This window comes from Amblyomma americanum, chromosome 7, assembly GCF_052857255.1.
Source record: "Amblyomma americanum isolate KBUSLIRL-KWMA chromosome 7, ASM5285725v1, whole genome shotgun sequence".
Taxonomy (NCBI): domain Eukaryota; kingdom Metazoa; phylum Arthropoda; class Arachnida; order Ixodida; family Ixodidae; genus Amblyomma; species Amblyomma americanum.
The window spans coordinates 71,911,305-71,929,735 of record NC_135503.1 but is presented as its reverse complement, the minus strand read 5'-3'; the positions used below and the strand labels follow the sequence as shown (position 1 = coordinate 71,929,735).

At 46.6% G+C, this 18,431-nt stretch overlaps 1 long non-coding RNA gene across 1 annotated transcript; it reads left to right on the top strand.

Annotated features, from left to right (window-relative positions):
• The first annotated feature begins 6,916 nt into the window (after window positions 1–6,916).
• LOC144097215 (uncharacterized) lies at window positions 6,917–15,361 on the top strand. The gene is made up of 3 exons (XR_013306952.1): window positions 6,917–6,993; window positions 8,344–8,421; window positions 15,122–15,361. It is a non-coding gene; the product is annotated as an uncharacterized LOC144097215 (long non-coding RNA).
• The last annotated feature ends 3,070 nt before the right edge of the window (window positions 15,362–18,431 follow it).

The following is an 18,431-nucleotide window of genomic DNA, read 5'->3' as shown; positions in this document are numbered from 1 at the left end:
GAAGACATTTTAGCACTGCGTAGCAGTGGCACTGTGTTTAAGAGCAATTTCTACTGCAGCTAAGAGCTTAGTTCAAGAGATGGCAGAATACTTTACGCCCTTAGTTAATTCCCCGCTGTACTAGCTCATAGTTGTCACAATATATTATGCTAGCTAGAAATATTAACCCTATTCAGTTTTATTCTATCAGAATCCTCAGAATACGTCTAGAGAGCCGAGGAAAGACACCCGGTTTCTATATAATTTCTCATGAAAAATTTTCAAGGGCGTGGAGGCTCATAGGTGGGGCAAAGCAGAGGTAGAATTATGTATAAATTGAAAGCTTTCCTAAGGCCCTCGACAATTTTCATTCAAGAGAACCCCGTCTTAGATGCTCCTTGCCGAGGTTTTCCTGCGCAAAAGCTAAGCAAAGATGCTTTCGCTCCCATGGTATTTCTGTTTTTCATTTAAACATTAAAAATTGGAGGGGACACTCGAGCTCCGCCTTGAGGGTATGACGCGATAGCGTAACGGGTTAATTACCATGTATGCAGAAGGTTATTCTCTACATTCAACATCCCTAGGAGTCCTCATATCTCCGAAACGCGCGGGACTCTAGTTGCAGTCGTAGTTCGTCGGCACATCATTCTCAACAAACACAATGTCACGAACGCTAGCATAGCTTCCGCGCTGAACGAACGGGCAGCAAGCCGCAAGCTTCGTGGTGAACGCGCCTTGGACATGCGCTGCGTTGCACGCCGCTCGAAGCGTGATTCCTGACTCCCTGCACGGCCCCACTGCGCCCAAATGGCACCTCTATCTTTCTCCTTGGCTCTCCTTTATCCCTTCCCTTACGGCGCGGTTCGGGTGTCCACCGAGATGTGAGACACTGTACCATTTCATTTCACCAAAAACCAAAATTCAATTTTTCGCTGCGACGGCCGCGTTTTGATGGAGGCGAAACGCAAAAGCGCCCGTGTGCTCGGTGATGTCAGTGCACGTTAAAGGTCCCCAGGTTGTCGACATTATTCAGGAGGCCTCCAATACGTCACCCCTTTCTTCCTTTCCTCTTCCGCTCCCTCCTTTATACCTTCCCTTACGGCGCGGTTGAGGTGTCCACCGAGATGTGAGAAAGATACTGCGCACTTTTCCTTTCCTCCAAATGCAATTTTCAATTTTTCGCCGCGGCGGCTGCGTTTCGATGGAGGCGAAACGCAAAGGCGCCCGTGTGCTGTGCGATGTCATTGCTCGCTAATGATAATCAAGGGGTCGAAATTATTCCCGAGCCCTCCACTACGGCAACCCTTTCTTCCTTTCTTCTTTCACTCTCTCCTTTATCCCTTCTCTTACGGCGCAGTTCAGGTGTCCGCCGGGATGTGAGACAGGTACTGCGCCATTTCCTTTTCCCCCAAACCAATTTTCAATTTTTAGCCGCGTACCCGCCGCGGTGGCTCAGTGGTTAGGGCACTCGACTACTGAACCGGAGTTCCCGGTTTCGAACCCGACCGCGGCGGCTGCGTTTTTATGGAGGAAAAACGCTAAGGCGCCCGTGTGCTGTGCGATGTCAGTGCACGTTAAAGATCCCCAGGTGGTCGAAATTATGCTGGAGCCCTCCACTACGGCACCTATTTCTCTTTATCTTTCACTTCCTCCTTCATCCCTTCCCTTACGGCGCGGTTCAGGTGTCCAACGATATATGAGACAGACACTGCGCCATTTCTTTTCCCCCAAAAAACAAATTATTATTATTATTATTATTATTATTATTATTATTTTTTTAGCCGCGACGGCCGCATTTCGATTAGGCGAAACGCAAAAGCGCATGTGTGCTGTGCGATGTCAATGATATGTTGTCAGTACCGTACACAAAATGAAGAGGCATTTCCTTGTGTGTAATTTTCATAAAAACAGTTTTTTCAAAATTAATGCACACCTGCCATTTGTTGCACCATGCAACCACCTTCGCTAGGTCATTATTTAGACGTACCTGGTCATCAACTGAAGACAACACTTAATATAAAATGCAATAATCGGCATACAGCTTCACGCGGACTCAAAGATCTGCCACAATGTAATTAATAAACAATAGAAATAAGAGTCGTCCCAAAACGGGTCCCTGGACCAGTTCGACCACGATCCCGGGATGAACCCGAGCTCCCTTCGCGAACTCATCCGTTCCGTGGACCACGAGGAACTGCAGCACCTTCAAGGAGCATTTGCCCCTCGCATCGATTCTATTACCAGCGTCATCCGCGAGGAAGTTCAGCAGGCGCTGAGGGCACAAGCCGCTCCGGTTGTGCCGGCACCGCAACCGGCCCCATGCGTTCCCGCACCGTACCCAGCCCATGTTCAGCCAGTCACGTACGTGGACGTCGTGCGCCGCCCGGCCCCATTTCCTGTCCTTCGCCTTACACCCCTCCAGTGGTCGCGGTGCACGCTGCTCAACCGCTTCCTTACTGGGCTGATCGGCGCCAGGCACCGTGGAAGACTGATCCCTGGCGCACTCTAGATCAGCGCCCGCTCTGCTACCACTGTGGTGAAGCCGGCCATCTCTACCGGCGGTGCCCATATCGCGAAATGGGTCTGCGCGGATTTTCTCTGGACAGTCCCCGTCCCCGACCTGGAGAGCACCCTCAGGACATCGCCGAGTGTGTCGCCCGCCAGCGTAGTTCCCTGCCTCCTCACCGCCGCCCGTCTCCCCGCTGCGAGTCGCGATCGCCTTCTCCAAGCCGGTTTTTCGCCTTCTGAGTCCCGTTATGCCTCAGCACAACGTGATTCCTCCAGCCCTCATCGGGGAAACTAGCCTCGGCAGCCTTTGGAGGGGAGGCCGCCGAACGCCGATCCGCCGCAAAGCTTCCTCCGTCGCACCTACCGACTCGCCCCGACGTCGAAAGCCGCATCGCCGTAGTTTTTTTTCCGATACGTCACCCGAATCGCCGCGATGCCGCAACCCCAGTCGCCGACCAGTTTCCGCCGCCGCACCGATTGAGTCACTCCCAACAGCCATCGACAGGCCGCGCTGAAGGTAAGATCTCCTTGGACATCCCTGTTCTCGTCGACACGAAGGAGGTCAGCGCGTTGGTCAATACGGGCGCAGATTACTTCATCCTTAGCGGGCGGCTTGCGACTGCCCTGAAAAAAGTTACGACGCCGTGGGAAGGCCCCGACATGCGTACGGCTGGCGGACATGTTGCACCGCTCGGTATGTGTGCGGCCTGGGTTACGGTTCAAGGCTGCACCTTCGTCGCCACTTTTCATGTTCTGCGCGAATGTTCTCGCGATGTCATCCCTGGCATCGACTTTCTTCGCGAGCACGGTGCTATAATAGACCTCCCGCATCGCTTGGTGACGTTTTCTACCAAAACGGCCGCAGCAAAGCCGGCGCACCAGGGTTCTCGGTCCGCCCTGGTTGTCGCCGACGATAACGTTACGGTGCCCCCACGTGCCAGCACTCTCGCTAGAGTTACTTGTGAAGAGCCACATCGGGGGCTCCAGGTTGTCGAGCCTAATGTCTCCTTCGTGCTCACTAAGGGGATTGCGGTGGCACGAGGCCTTGACTGCCTTCATGACGGTTGGACAGGGGTCCTTATTACCAACTTTTGCAATGAGCATCGACATCTATTCCGTGGCCCTGCCATCGCTTACGTCGACCATGTTCAGGAAGTGGCCGAATGCATTGCTTGCGAGGAGGGCACACCTGGAGGTGACGCAGAAGCGCTCAACAACGTCAACATAAATCCGGGCCTCTCATCCGCGGAAAAGAAGCAACTCCAGGACATCTTGCGGGAGTTTCGCGCGTGTTTCACGTCGTCGTCTAAGGTGCGACAAACGTCGACAGTTAAACACCGCATCATCACTCAGGAAGGAGCTCGACCCATACATCAGCAGCCCTATCGTGTGTCCCCTCGGGAACGAGATGCTATACAAACACAGGTCAAAGAGATCCTCACGGACGGCGTCATCCAACCGTCAAGCAGCCCGTGGTCGTCTCCTGTCGTCCTCGTGAGGAATAAAGACCGAACACTGCGATTCTGCGTCGACTATAGAGAACATAACAGTGTGACAAAGAAAGACGTGTATCCGCTGCCACTGATCGATGACTCCCTCAACCGTCTTCGTCAAGCTAAGTACTTCTCTTCGGTAGACCTCAGGAGCGGTTATTGGCAGACAGAAGTCGATAAGAGGGACCGTGAGAAAACCTCCTTCGTCACACCGGACGGGCTCTACGAGTTTGGCGTCCTCCCATTTGGACTCTGCTGCGCTCCGGCCACTGTCCAAAGAATTATGGGCACCGTCCTCACAGGTCTGAAGTGGCAGACATGTCTTGTTTATCTTGACGATGTCATTATTTTTTCCGCAACGCTCGCGGAACATCTGTACCACCTCATAACTGTCCTCGAAGCCGTTCGTTCCGCCAACCTCTCCCTTAAACAACAAAAATCTCACTTTGGGTTCACCGAATTGAAGTTTCTCGGGCACGTCATTAGTGCTGATGGAATCCGAGCTGACCCAGAGAAGCTTGCTGCCGTCGCTGCCTTTCCGGTCCCCGTTCACAAAAAAGCAGTCCGACGTTTCCTGGGCCTGTGCTCTTACTATCGTCGCTTGATTAGAAACTTCGCCCAGCTTGCCAGCCCTCTGACACTCCTAACCAGGAATGATGCATCATTTTCCTTGGGACAATGAACAGCAAACTGCCTTCGACGAGTTACGACGCCGACGCCAATCGCCGTAAATCCTAGCACATTTCGACGAAGGTACCGACACGGAGGTACATACGGATGCGAGCAAAGTCGGTCTTGGCGCCGTTCTCGTCCAGCGGCAAGACGATGTCGACAAGGTAATTGCCTACGCCAGCCGCGCACTGTCGTGCGCTGAGTTGAACTACTCTAACATCGAAAAAGAATGTTTAGCGGTAGTCTAGGCAGCAGCTAAGTTCCGTCCATACCTGTACGGAAGACAGTTTTGCGTCGTAACCGACCACCATTCGCTGTGCTGGCTGAAACATTTAAAGGACCCTTGCGGCCGCCTCGCACGTTGGGCATTACGCCTGCAAGAATTCGATTTCACCGTCACCTATAAGTCCGGCCGGAAACACACCGACGCTGATAGACTGTCACGCGCTCCCGTCGAACCTCCTCCGCAAGACACCATCGACGACGATCGCTTCCTCGGAGCGGTCAACACGTCTGAGCTCGTTTCCAGACAGCGTGCCGACGCTGAGCGGCGTCTACTCATAGAACATCTCGAAGTTGGGCACCCTGAGATACCATGAAACCTGGCTCGTGGGCTATCATCGTTCTGCCTCCGGAGTGGGGTCCTTTATAAAAAGAACTCTACTTCCAGTCCGACAACTTACCTGCTCGTCATGCCGTCTGATTTACGGGATGAAGTTCTCCTTGCCTGCCATGATTAAGCGACTTCCGGCCACGTTGGTGTCACATGCACCTTGTCCCGAATCCGGCAGAACTACTACTGGCCCCAGCTCACTACATGCGTCAAGCGGTATGTCCGGACATGCCAGCAATGCCAGCGGCGAAAAAACCGGCGCTCAAGCCTCCCGGACTGCTTCAGTGCATCGAGCCGCCACAAATACCATTCGACAAAGTCGGCATGGACCTTCTGGGGCTATTCCCTTTCTCGTCGGCCGGCAACAAGTGGATCGTAGTCGCCACAGACTACTTGATCCGTTACGCTGAAACAAAGGCCCTAGCGCGAGGTACTGCCGCCGAAGTTGCCCACTTCTTTATGCACAACATCGTGCTTAGACACGGCGCCCCATCGGCCATCATTACTGACCGAGGCAAGTCGTTTACAGCCCGGCTCTTACGTGACGGCTTAACGCTTAGCCATACAGCTCATCGACCAACAACACGTATCATCCCCAAACCAATCGTCAAACGGAACGGCTCAAGAAAACATTAGCGGACATGATCTCGATGTACGTTGACGTTGAACATAAAACGTGGCATGAGATCTTGCCGTACGTCACCTTCGCATATAATACAACGACGCAGGAAACCACCAAGTTTACCTCGTTCCGTCTCGTCTATGGCAGAGAGGTCCGCATGATGTTGGGCGCGATACTCCCGTACGGCGATGCAGAGGTAACCCCTGAAGCAGGACTTCGTGGAACAAGCAGAGCAAGCCCGTCAGCTGGTCCGCTTGAACATCAAGGACCAGAAATCTGTCGATGCTCGACACTATGACCTTCGGCACAGAGACGTGCACTACGAGTCGGGAGACCAGGTATGGGTGTGGACACCCGTGTGCCGCAAGGGGTTGTGCGAAAAGCTTATCAATAGGTATTTCGCCCCGTACAAAGTCCTGCGCCGCCTCAACAGCGTCAACTACGAAGTTGTTTTCGATGGAACTGTGGTCGCCGGTCGTCAGCGTCGACGGCCTGAAGTCGTTCATGTAGTGCGCCTAAAACCGTACTTTTCGCGTGACTGAGCGCTGTGTGCACGCTGTGTTTCGTACCTCTATCTCCTTACCCCACGTGCGAACTTGACTCTCCTCACCTCTCAACTAGCGCCAGATGTATAGTTCACCTCACCTTTATTTTTTGTTTTTTTTTTCTCTTCTTCTCTCCCTGTACATAACCCATTCCACATGGAGACGTTGTTTGCTTTCGCGGGGGGGAATGCCACGTGCCTAAAGCGCCGCGCAGCCTACACGCTTAGTCGAAACGACGACGAAGCGGTGGTTGGCTCTCGAGGCACTCTGGCTCTATGACCTCGAACATGGATCTCTAATTAAAAGCTCTCATTCCTGGGTTCTTCCCGACGCCTACCTGCACGGCTCCTCAGGTCGTGACAATATGTCTATGTCCTTCCACCACTTTAAGTAGATTTATAGAGCTCTCTTTACTTATTTGGACTTTTCATAGAAAACGTTCTGAATTGCTAACATTTATATGAATGTTCGTTAAACTTTGCAGGCCCACCACGTCTTTTACCGTGGAGGTAAGCGAAGCTGAATCTGGAAAGCCGCCTCTGATTACCGTCACGAAGGATGGTACGGGAGAACTGCTCCTTCTTGTCTTCTTGGTGTTGTGATAAAGAATGTGGAGAGTTGCTACATGCCTAATAACCTTTCTGTTCTTAAAGCGTGTTGAGAGTTTGGAGGGAGTATTATAAAATACACTGTTGCAGTTGCCCTCTCAGGCTTGCAGTAATGAACACTGGTAGAAAAAAAATGCACAGTAGCAGTTCCGAAAGAGCATAAAATTTTAAGAAATTTTAGTTTAATTCCTGTGTTTACTTTTTACCTATTGTTCTTGTTTCTAAAAGAAGTCTCAAAATTTGCAGCCAGGAAAGGCACATTAGAGAGGCGATATCTTGAGCCCAGAAAGGTTATTTTATATTACAAGAACTCAACCATAGTTATAAGCCAGCAGCGAGAACCATATTTCTTAGCTTTTTTTTTTGAACAAGTGAAGTCATTCAGTAAGAAGAAAGAAAATTTTAAAAAGCGTACGCTTGTCTGCAGGCTTATATTTCTAGTTCCACTTGAAATACCTCGAATATTCCTGAATTTTATATTGTGGGGTTTTTAGCATCCCGAAGTGATACATGGGCTATAGAGGATAATGTAGTGGGCGCTCCGGATTAATTTAGACCACTCCGTGCTTATCATGCGCTTACACCGCACGGCACGCGGTAGCCTTTTACGTTTCTTCTACACAGAAAGTATTTTGAGAACGCAACGTCATCATATAGGATACTTTATTGGAATGGTATTCATTATTTTCGAAAATTTATATGATCTCACTTTTGTTTGAAGCCTCCAAGCTAAGCTCAGGTAGATGATGAAGAGTAATTCGTCTATTTATTTAGTTAATTCTTTTTTATAGTGTACTCGCCCATTTAGGAATTTAATGACATGAGTGCATACTCGTATTGAAATAAAAAAGAAGCAAGACAGGCAAAACAGGTATTGGTCTGCACCGCCTTGACGGTGCGAACTAAAAACGTTGGACTAACTTCAAATTGTTTTCCGGTGTCGCAAGGTATTATTAGCACCGGCACGTTAAAAAAGCCCCCAAAGTTTGAACTGCCGAAGGCACCTTTCATTGAGAAAAAAATGCATTTATTTTTAAAATCGCCCACTCTAAAGGCACGCATTCATTTGTGCAGGTGTTCTTGCCTTTAATATAGCACAGCAAATGTGTACAGGGTCCTTGCACGAAACAATTTGCTCGAGAATTTGAAATATTCTTGAATGCTACAGCTTTCACGTGACACAGCTTGATCTGTGAGCTGGAAAAAAGAAAAAACTGCTGGATGTGGTTTCTGCGGCACTTCAATTTGAAAACTCTGCTGTTATATATAAAAGAAATCTCGAATGGTATTCTTTGTTTTTCAGATGGAATGAGCACTGCGTATGTCCCGGAAAAGATTGATGTGAATGAACATTGTGCCATTTTCAGTTTTACCAGACCCGGTAAGCACAACAATGAGAACGGAACCGATGGGTTCCGGGAAGCTTACCTTCTAGTGGTTGTATACCTATATATGTCCAAAACTGAGGTGAAACTTTGTGCACCACATGCTCCACTTGCCGCTATGGCTATTTGCCTAACAACGAAAGCGCGTAATTATAAACGAAGAAAGGACGACCTGAAAACTTGCTCTCAGGCAGGAGATATAATCGGCAGCAGACATAACGCTGGTGACATCAATTTATCGGATTTTTATGCTCGCGAAATAAAAATGTGCAAATGCGATCTGAACACCCAAGCATCCACAATACTGATGGTACATCGTGCATACCCTTTAGTGACCAGAAATAAGTAGATGGGGCGTTCACGTCACTAGCACAAGTTTCTACGTCAGTCGTTAAGGATACGTGTAAGGATACGTGTAATGATGTCAAAGGATAAGTGTAAGGAGGTCGTGGTCATGATGATGAGGTTAAATGGGTCATTAACCAATTATTTGCGTTACTGCACCCGTTTAGTGATCACAGGACAAGTAATGGGACTTACACGGCACCTGAGCAATGAGGACCTGCCATTTAACTTAGCAATGTGGTTATGAAAGAAGCCAGCGACCTCTAAAAACCAAAGAAAGCATGATGGAAAACGCTTTCTTAGATCTCTCTTCATTATAAAGGCAAATAATTCGTTACTTAGGCAAAGGATAGTTTTTAAGCAAGTTGAAAGTGATACGGCTTCGGTGAAGTTTTTGCTTGGAACCTCCCTGCGTCAAGTGCAGTCTTCGACCAATCGAACTACGGGCAGAGCTTTCTCAGCTTTTAATTTAGAGTGTAGAGGTGTTCGAACTACTCATACCTTAACTGTGTTCACCAGCGCCCAAACGGAGCTGTCGGCGGCCGCCACTATGCGACATGCTGAAGTCGTCAGTTCAAATACCACCAGAAGGATGCGATTTCATATTCATCTGTCCATGTTCCTAACGCTCTACAGAATTTTCATCTACATTGTGAAAATTCGCCTATTAAAATGTTGACATAACTAGTTTCCTATTCTAATCGGCATCTAGATCGGATAGGCAAGTGAAGCTTGCAGTCAAAGCCGAAGCGCCACATGAGAGTCAGGGTGTGGTCTTGGTCCTCGGTACTAGAGACATTCATCGTGCGATCGCATAGTTATGGCTTAAGCTCCTGTTGTGCTTCGGAGAGCGGGCATTGCCACTCCAGATGTATGACTTCTGGAGTGACCAGTCGGCAGCGTGAGCAGCTAGCCGGTGGAGCGCAAGGTGGTTTCTTCTCTGGGAATTTTTAACGCATAAGCATTAAGTATCCGGTTCTGCAGAGACCCTAGCGCAGTTGGCGTCGTCGCAGGTGACCCTATCGACCGGACCGCTCGATTAGGGTCATAATGTCACACGTGGAGATGTAGAATCAAAGCTTCTTAAAACATTAGAAAACTCGTGATTACGAGTTCGCAAAACGACTTAAGCCTCATTAGGACATATAAGTATATAAAATGAAAGAATTGCACTGCACAGAAAATTGGTGTCGGGAATTGCACCTCTGACATCCGGCACGTTAACCTTAAGCCACGCAGTCCTGTTAGTACGACGCGGTTAAACCGGGGCTCTATATGCATGTCGTGTGATCTTTCACATAATATGGAAGCGGTGGCCGGGTCTGCATAGGCATAAGTAGACGCAGACGAGGCCTAATAACGCTATGGCACGATAAAGTCGGAGCTTGGAGGTCCCCTATATTTTTTTTGTGATTCGAAAGTACGAGAGGTCTATGGCTTGTCAGTTTCTAAATAAATTATATCATTCGCTTATTGAAGGCCTCCATGACAGAGCACACCCTCATGTGATTTTTTTTCTTTCAATGACTGTTGGCTTCTGTTATACGTGCGTCTTAATCAGCACCTGATCAATCTACCTCTGCTGCTCACGTCATTTCTAGTAGAAGAGGGCCACATGGAATGACCACGGGGTCACTTTATGTGGACGGGAGATCTCACTGCAGCTGCTGACATTGTAAAAGAAGTGGCCTATCATAGCTAAGGGTGCAAGTAGTTGAGAGTCAAACGCTTTCGAAATGATCGTTTGGTCCCGTCAGCCTCTTTGCTAAGTTTCCGCTTTAGGTTAAGTGTGAGTTTCGAAGTAGTAAGAATGAATTATTCCTTTGGCAATGGCAAAAAAGCACTATAAATAGGTGTGCAAAAATAATGCACACAAGTAGTAATAAAAAGCCTAAAATCTATTGAAAAAAATTATTGAAACCTTTTTTTATTTTCGATTCTGTTTTTACAAGATATCACTTCATCTGAAATCGCACTTAGCACAGCGCTTATGTTAGCATTGCAAAAATGTGCATTTTTGCTAGGAACCACTAAGTAGAATTATCACTCTACAAAAAAAACCTCAGAAAACTGTAAAAAAAATGCACACTTGATGGTATGTTAGTTCTCGTCTTCAGTTCGGCGTGTCTCACTTAAATGGCCTCCGTTTAGAAGTTTCTGTCTTGCCTGTCCTATATATTTCGTTTTTATTCTCTTTCAAGCAGTACTTTTAACTACTTTTAACTGAGCCACCGTGACAGTTATTTTAAGTTGCCTTGGTTCCAAAATTTGCAAATTGCGCCTATAAAAGGGCAAAGGCTTAGGATAGACGATCCGACTTTCTGGTCAACACGATATGCTAGCCTCGCGAAGCATTTCAGGAGCTTGGGGACATCTTTGATTCGACGAATATAAAAATATTACCTTACTATTGCATCTTTATACCTTGAATACATCGCAAAGTCTTTCTATAGTAAGCTAGCGGTTCCGACAGAAATAGCTGTTGGCTCTCTATGTTCATTCGTAGTCCAGCCATGGGGAAAAACCCGTTTGCAGTGCAACATTCAAGCATTCGTTACAATTTAAATATCAGCACATATACCTAATGCGCACCAGCTGTAAGCCTTCTGCATGTTTCGTTCACGCATTAGTAATTACATGCACCGGAGAAGTGTTTTTCCACTTTTCTCTGGGTTCACCGGCACCTCGTTACATAATTAAAGTCCAATTTCCAGTAGCCAATATTTTTTTTTCAAGTTCTCGAGTACACCTAATACTTTTAGCCGCTCTGGTAGAGTATAGGTACGTCCGGCAACTCTTAACTTTTGAAAGCTGACAAGGGCAGCCTTCTAGTCGCGTGCTTGCCGTTAGCTTATAATCGTGTACACTATCGACATGCGGAATTGGGTTTACATCGCACTTCAAGCGTTTTTACACGAGATTTGGTAATACACTGTACAATTTCATGCGATAACGGCTGCCACAACCCTCAGTCAGACTTAAATACTGTTAATGTTTAACAGATAAATTCGGAACTGTAAATGTCAAAACATGTAGTTTTAGTTCTTCAGGAACGATGACAACAAAATTCGTACCTGTACTGAGCAATATACCTTAAGGCCAGGGTCTCAGGCTCTTTTAATCTACAAATTATTTTTAGTCATTACGGTTGCTCCGGTGCGCCATCAGGTGCCAATGGCTTACCGATATAAATCAGGAACATCTATTTTCTTGCACACGTACCTAAAGTCAGGTCCTCATTATGAAGAGCAGTTTAGGTATGACCAATTAAAGAGAAGCGTGCCTCCCACATGCTTCCAATTACCCCTGGGCTCGGCCAGCTTCCAAAATCTTATCCCCTCAAACATTTCTCGGAATCCCGTTACAAAAATTTATTTAGACAGTCCATAGCCTGTCAATAGACTTTAGTATATGAAGTCTGTAGACTTTCTATAGACAAATCCTATAGACTAGCCTATAGACATCCTACAGGTTTATGGCCGCGCACTTTTAGTAGACTTATCTATAGACAGACTAGAGACAACTATCAACTGAAAGTCTAATATACAGGTCTATACACAGTCTTTAGACGGTCTATAGACTTTTGGCCATACACTTCATATAGATTTCAGGCTGTACACATCCCATAGAAAAATATCTACTGAACGTCTAACAGACAGGTCTATAGACGTCAGTAGACAATCTATCGACTTATGGCCATACAGTTCTTGTGGATTTCTGCCTATAGACAGTCTCCAGACAAAAGTCATCTGGTCCAGTAGACATAGGTCTATAGAGTGACTATAGACATTCCATGACTATATGGCCCGGCAATGCTGTAGACCTTTGTCTACACAAGGTCTATAGACCTCTGTGTACTAAGGCTTCAGAAGACCATTGTCTATAGATTGTCTATAGACTGACAGTCAGACAGTTTATAACCGGTGAAAAAGGTCACCACATGGTCTTCACAAATGACATGACGATCAGTATAGCTACAAATTTAGTTCATTTCCAAACTAGCCAGGCTGGGAATACGCAATACATGCACCATAGGAATGCACCACGTTATACAATTAAATATTGAAAGTAAAGGTCCGACTAGTTTCCTCAGAAGCATGCTTGCGACCTGTTTTCTGTAGTCAGTCATACGGGTGTTGACCTGTACAGCTCAAATGAAAAAATGATGTAAAGAGAACTGAAAAAGAAATTCCCACTCTATCTCTACACACGTGCTTTACAACGCAAGGTATATCCTGGCTATCCCATTTTTGAAAGATAATCTTGATCTCTTGTTTTGGTTTTATGGGGTTCAAAACCCCAAGGTTACTCAGGCTCTGAGAGACGCTGTAGTGAAAGGCTGCGGATAAATCGACCACCTGCGGTTTTTCACAGTGAACTGACATTGCATAGTACACAGCCCTCTGACGTTTTTCCTTTATCAAACTGAGACCACCGAGGCTGGGATCGAACCTCCATCTTTAAGGTCACCAGAGGGACACGATAACCACTGAGCCGTCGCGCCGTATTCTTCATTTCAGTAAATACGCATGACAAAGTGTAATTGGTATTCATGAAACATTGTAACTAAGACCCCAAATACCTGGAGCACTGAATACTTACTACCAATACTGATCTTTGCTATGGATTCCTTTTACATTAATTAGAACAGAAGACTTCACTGAGCCATCGCGCCGTTTTCTTCATTTCAGTAAATACGCATGACAAAGTGTAATTGGTTTTCATGAAACATTGTAACTAAAACCCCAAATACCTGGAGCACTGAATACTTACTACCAATACTGATCTTTGCTATGGATTCCTTTTACATTAATTGGAACAGAAGACTTCAAAGAATTGTGTTACATATGAGCATTGACTCGCTACGAGCGGTTGAAAATGCCACCCCCATAAAATGAGCATTCAATGCTCCTTGGACATGAATCCCAACAAGAGAAAACTGCAGCATTTTTCTTATACCCACTATTGAACAACCTCTTTAAAATGCCCTGCGTGAAGCCTGATACAATGGTGAGAAGCCCTGTCTAGAGCACGATGACGGTGCTCTGTGGAGCAAGTCAGCACCGTGTTAACGTTAGGCTCTGGATTTCAGCTATGCGTCCGCGCCAAAAACAGAGGAATTCCTGTTCATCGTTTCCTTGTTCAGCCCCACTTTTCCAGTTCGCTTCGTTGCGCCTGAGCGGCGCTGCCAGCATTTGTCACGCTGTGACGGTGGCCATGAAGAAACGCATGAAGCGCGCGTGTGCTCTGCAATGTTTCTGTACGTTCAAGATCTCCAGATGTTCGAAATTATTCTGAAGGCGCGCATTACGGCCCTTCTTTTTGTCTTCCTTCCTCAACTCCCACATTCATCGTTTTCATTTTATTTACTTGTCATTTATTTAGGGCAACAACAACAAAAACAACAATTAAATTTCATTTAATAGTAATTTTAATTTTTCCACTTCCTCCAATTTATTTGTTTTTCAGCCGTAGAGTGCCTGATGTTTCACCCGGGAGTGACACAGTTGCTACGGTTTTCCTTTCTTCATTACCAATCACTGTTATGCTGTATATGCTGTTTTCGGGCACGGCGCGCCACTCCGTCGACTTTCTGCCGATAAGTCCTGTTTCGTAAAGGTTAACACGCGATTCCATGAATCCGTAATTTCGAGTGGGACGCATGTAAAGTAGCAGTTAAAGTGACGTCGAGACACGAAAATGAAGATTAACGCAGTATTTTATGCAATAATCTCTCTCTCTCTATCGCTCTCTCTCTCTCTGGGTATCACGCAAAGCAACCAGCTCAGCAAAATTCAGGACCCTGAAAACTGCGTATAACATGCGTTAAGAAGAGCTGAGCACTATGTGCATTCCGAATTTCGGGTATAATAGGACCACGAACTTGCCCTTGGCATCACCGAATGAGTAAAAAATGAATCAATAATTTCGAAATAAAGCAGGTTCTATAACATTCACTCCCACAATCACACCTCGGTTGCATCTCTCCAATCCTGCTCTGCAGTTCATTTCTCAAACGAACTGCAACACCTGGTTTCACGAGAGCTTCAATAATGTTTATGTGAAGCGCACCTGCAACTGCCGCGATCGATCTAATTTCCTTCAACCACAACTACAGTCGTGAGTGAGGGGCGGTGTGTACTTATTATAGTATTTTACCTTTTGTGATTGTTAAATTTTTGCTCTGTGTGAAATTTTTCATGGCTTAACACAGCGAACCCCAAATTGCACTGTTATCTTCTTGTGTGATGAAATGGTGACAAGTATTTTTGCACCTCAAATCACTCTACTATACACATTTGTGTCTCCCCGGTAAACGTGTGAAAATATATTTTATTTTTTTGTTTACAGGTCACGGCCAAAAACAGTGCGAGATGTATGTGTGGCACGATACGGTTAGCTGGACAACACCAATTTCTTGTCTCAGAGAACTCGACGTCGTTTGCGAGGGTTTGCCAAAGTACCAGCTCTACTCGTCCTCTTGCCCATGGTAAATAGCTATCAGTATTGCGTGCATCGACGAGACTATTTTTGTACTCAATGCACTGATCAATAAACAATAAACAGTTTTCAATAAAACTGTCAGCATTCTGGAACGAAATGACTCCTCCATACTGCTGGGTTGAGTTGATCGTTCTCAAAGTGATCAAAAAAAGGAGTCTGTCTGATAGGAATAAGCAGACGGACCTAATTTAGTCACTGTTTATGGTTTCGAGGCACCTGATGCCCCTTGCTCAAAATACGAGACCGGCAAGTAAGTCTTACGAAATTTCTCGCACTTGCCACCACCTACAACACGGACACGTTATCTATGTTCCGTCCTTCTTTTCTTCCCTCTTGTTCACTCTAGTCTATTTTTACTGCGCCTGAGTACTTGGTGTCATTTTCATGCACTTTTTTACGCGCGAACATAGCCCGAACGCCAGTTGAAGCCCTGCAACAATATGTATTTTGAGTGAGCGTGAATTTATTTACGAGGATAATTTTCGCTCTGGCAGTAACAAAGCTCGCTGTTGTTTATCCGAGGCTGAACATCTCAGACAGCAGCACCATGTACTAGACTCTGTGATATAACCTTCAACCACAAAACTTAAACAAGACATTGCGGTTCCCCCACTGCCCCTCCCCCCCCCCCCCTGGGGAGGGGGGGGGGAGGCCGAGGCTATCTTCAACAAGGCGTCAATATTGCAGCAAATCTTTGCAGTGTTTGTTCATTCTTCAAAGCTTCCGGCACGCCGCTTTATCGCTTTGTTTGCGATGCAGGACGCGGCAAGATTTATCTCGATTGATCGCATCCAGTCGGAGCCGATTCTACGTTGTACTAGAATGTTGTAGTAACTTTTAACGCTTTATCTGAGAAGTTCGCTACCAGCTTTATGCTGAGCATGACCGAGAGCGGCGGGCATTCTGTGCGACGACCGTCGAGCACGCTTGTTGCTTCCGCCACCGCCGAGTCATTCATTCCATTCTCGGCGCAGGTCAGCCCAATAAACAGTTTTCTTTTAGAAAAATTTTTGGCTGTCTTCATCACTGTTTCGACTGCCGTCACCACTATGTGACTATATGAAATCCCAGTTCCTCAACTGTACAGGGCTCCAGCCAAGGCCTTATAATTCAAAGCTACTTCTACTGTTGAACAATCAATATGTTTGCCTTTATACAGCTCGTTACCGCCCGTACGTGATTACACACGTGGCATCCTAGGCATACCGCACCACTGGCACTAATCGATGATCACCGTTTATTTCAAGATGCATTAGCTAACACTGTATAACTAGCAACCTTCTGTAATATTGTGCTCATATTTCTATGTTTTGTTACATTGTATAACCACTCCCCTCTATAATGCCGTATGGCCCTGAGGGTATTGCAAATAAATAAATAAATACATTTTAATTATTGCCTCCAGAAGCCCAATAGCTAACTCACCAGAAACATGTGCCACGCCAGTTATCACCAGGCCGTGTGTCATTAAGCTAAAAAGGGATTGCAGGCAAAATAAACGCTTGATAGACCTTATACATGTGATTACTAGAACTTTTGGTTGCCTTCCATGCACCGAGCTCACGCAACAAGAATACAAAAAACATTTACTAAGCACAAAAGGTTCTCCATAAAGCATTTCTAAAGTTTCCTCTTCACATTCCTTTTTATGCTCTACATCCCAGTTACCTTCCTTGCCCCTCCCCTATCACTTCTATTAGAAAAAAAGAGGCAGCTTGGTCCCTTGTGCAGCGCGGCACACGGGCGCTCAATGCTATAGAGCGCAAGGACGTCTCCTATGCATCTCCCTGTTCGCGAGTCCGCCTCATGCGCTTCCCCCAGACCTCACATGACCCATGGTGTGAATGATGTGCACAAATAGACGCAAGCAACAGATTAGAATTCACCCCCACTCTCAAAGGCCCTAGAGTACGCCGTTACACCACCTCAAATGGGTTTATGTGGTGCACACTATCTTGTCTTTGCAGTCGGCTCCCTCCCTTCAAGCGTCTGTCATCGCACTAATTAATCCTCAGCGCCTGCACAATGCGCCCGTTATAAATGCACCATGTTCTTTTGTCAACTTTCTCCTACTTTTTCATTCACAACTTACGAGTCCGCGGCGAAAATTCGCTCTCTCAACAGCTCGCAAATTCCTTCCGACCAGATACAACATGAACAATACCGTACAGTGATTGACGCCATCCTCGTTCACAATGCTGTGGGTTCCTGTGCACGTACTGGTATCAACAAATGAGCTGGCTTTTAAGCTAGCTCGCTAATACCGCACACACGCACCTGTGATCTGCTGGTAAAGTCCACCATGAGGGAATACTACCTACTACTTGTGATAGGTTCCTCCCAAGTGTGAAATAACTAAAAGAATGAAAATGCAGTGAAGTGCATTTGGCAGAACTCTCATATCAGGAAAGGCAGTTTACCAGCATCACTCAAGAGAAACGTATACAACAGCTGTATCTTACAGGCACTCACCTACGGGCCAGGAACCCAGAAGCTGGCGAAAAGAACCAAATTTAAATTTAGGACAGCGCTACAAGATATGAAAAGAAAAATGGTGGTGTAACTTTCAGAGACCGGAACAGAGCAGAGTGGTTAGGAAACAAACTTGAGTTATTGATATTCCAGTCTAAGTCATCAAGAAGAAATTGCCATGGGGAGGGCATGTAATGCAAAGGTAACATTCCCTTTGGTCGTTACGAGTAACGGAGTGGATTCCAAGAGAATGCAAGCGTAGCAGGGCGGAGGGCATAGTCGGGTGGCCGAATGAGATCAGGAAGTGTACGGGGTTACAGGTGCCTCAGCTGGCACAAAGGAAATAATTCAAGAGATATTGGAGAGCCTAAGCTCTGCAGTGGACGTAGGTTGATCATTGCCTTGTGAAAATGATAACCAAAGCAGGTGTGACTTTAGCGGAGTAGTTTCCACGTACCTGCTTCTACGTGGCCACCATATGTCTAATAATGCAGCTGCGTCCAGGGCAATATGTACTGCATCATCGCACATATCAAACCCTCTAGACTGCTGCGAACACGACATATTTTCGCTCGCTCCTAGAGCGCACCAATTTCCAAAGCCAAACGGACCACAACCACATACGGCACGCTCTCCAAGGGCTATGAGAGGTACGATATGCCCACAACCCGTCTTTGCGTACATC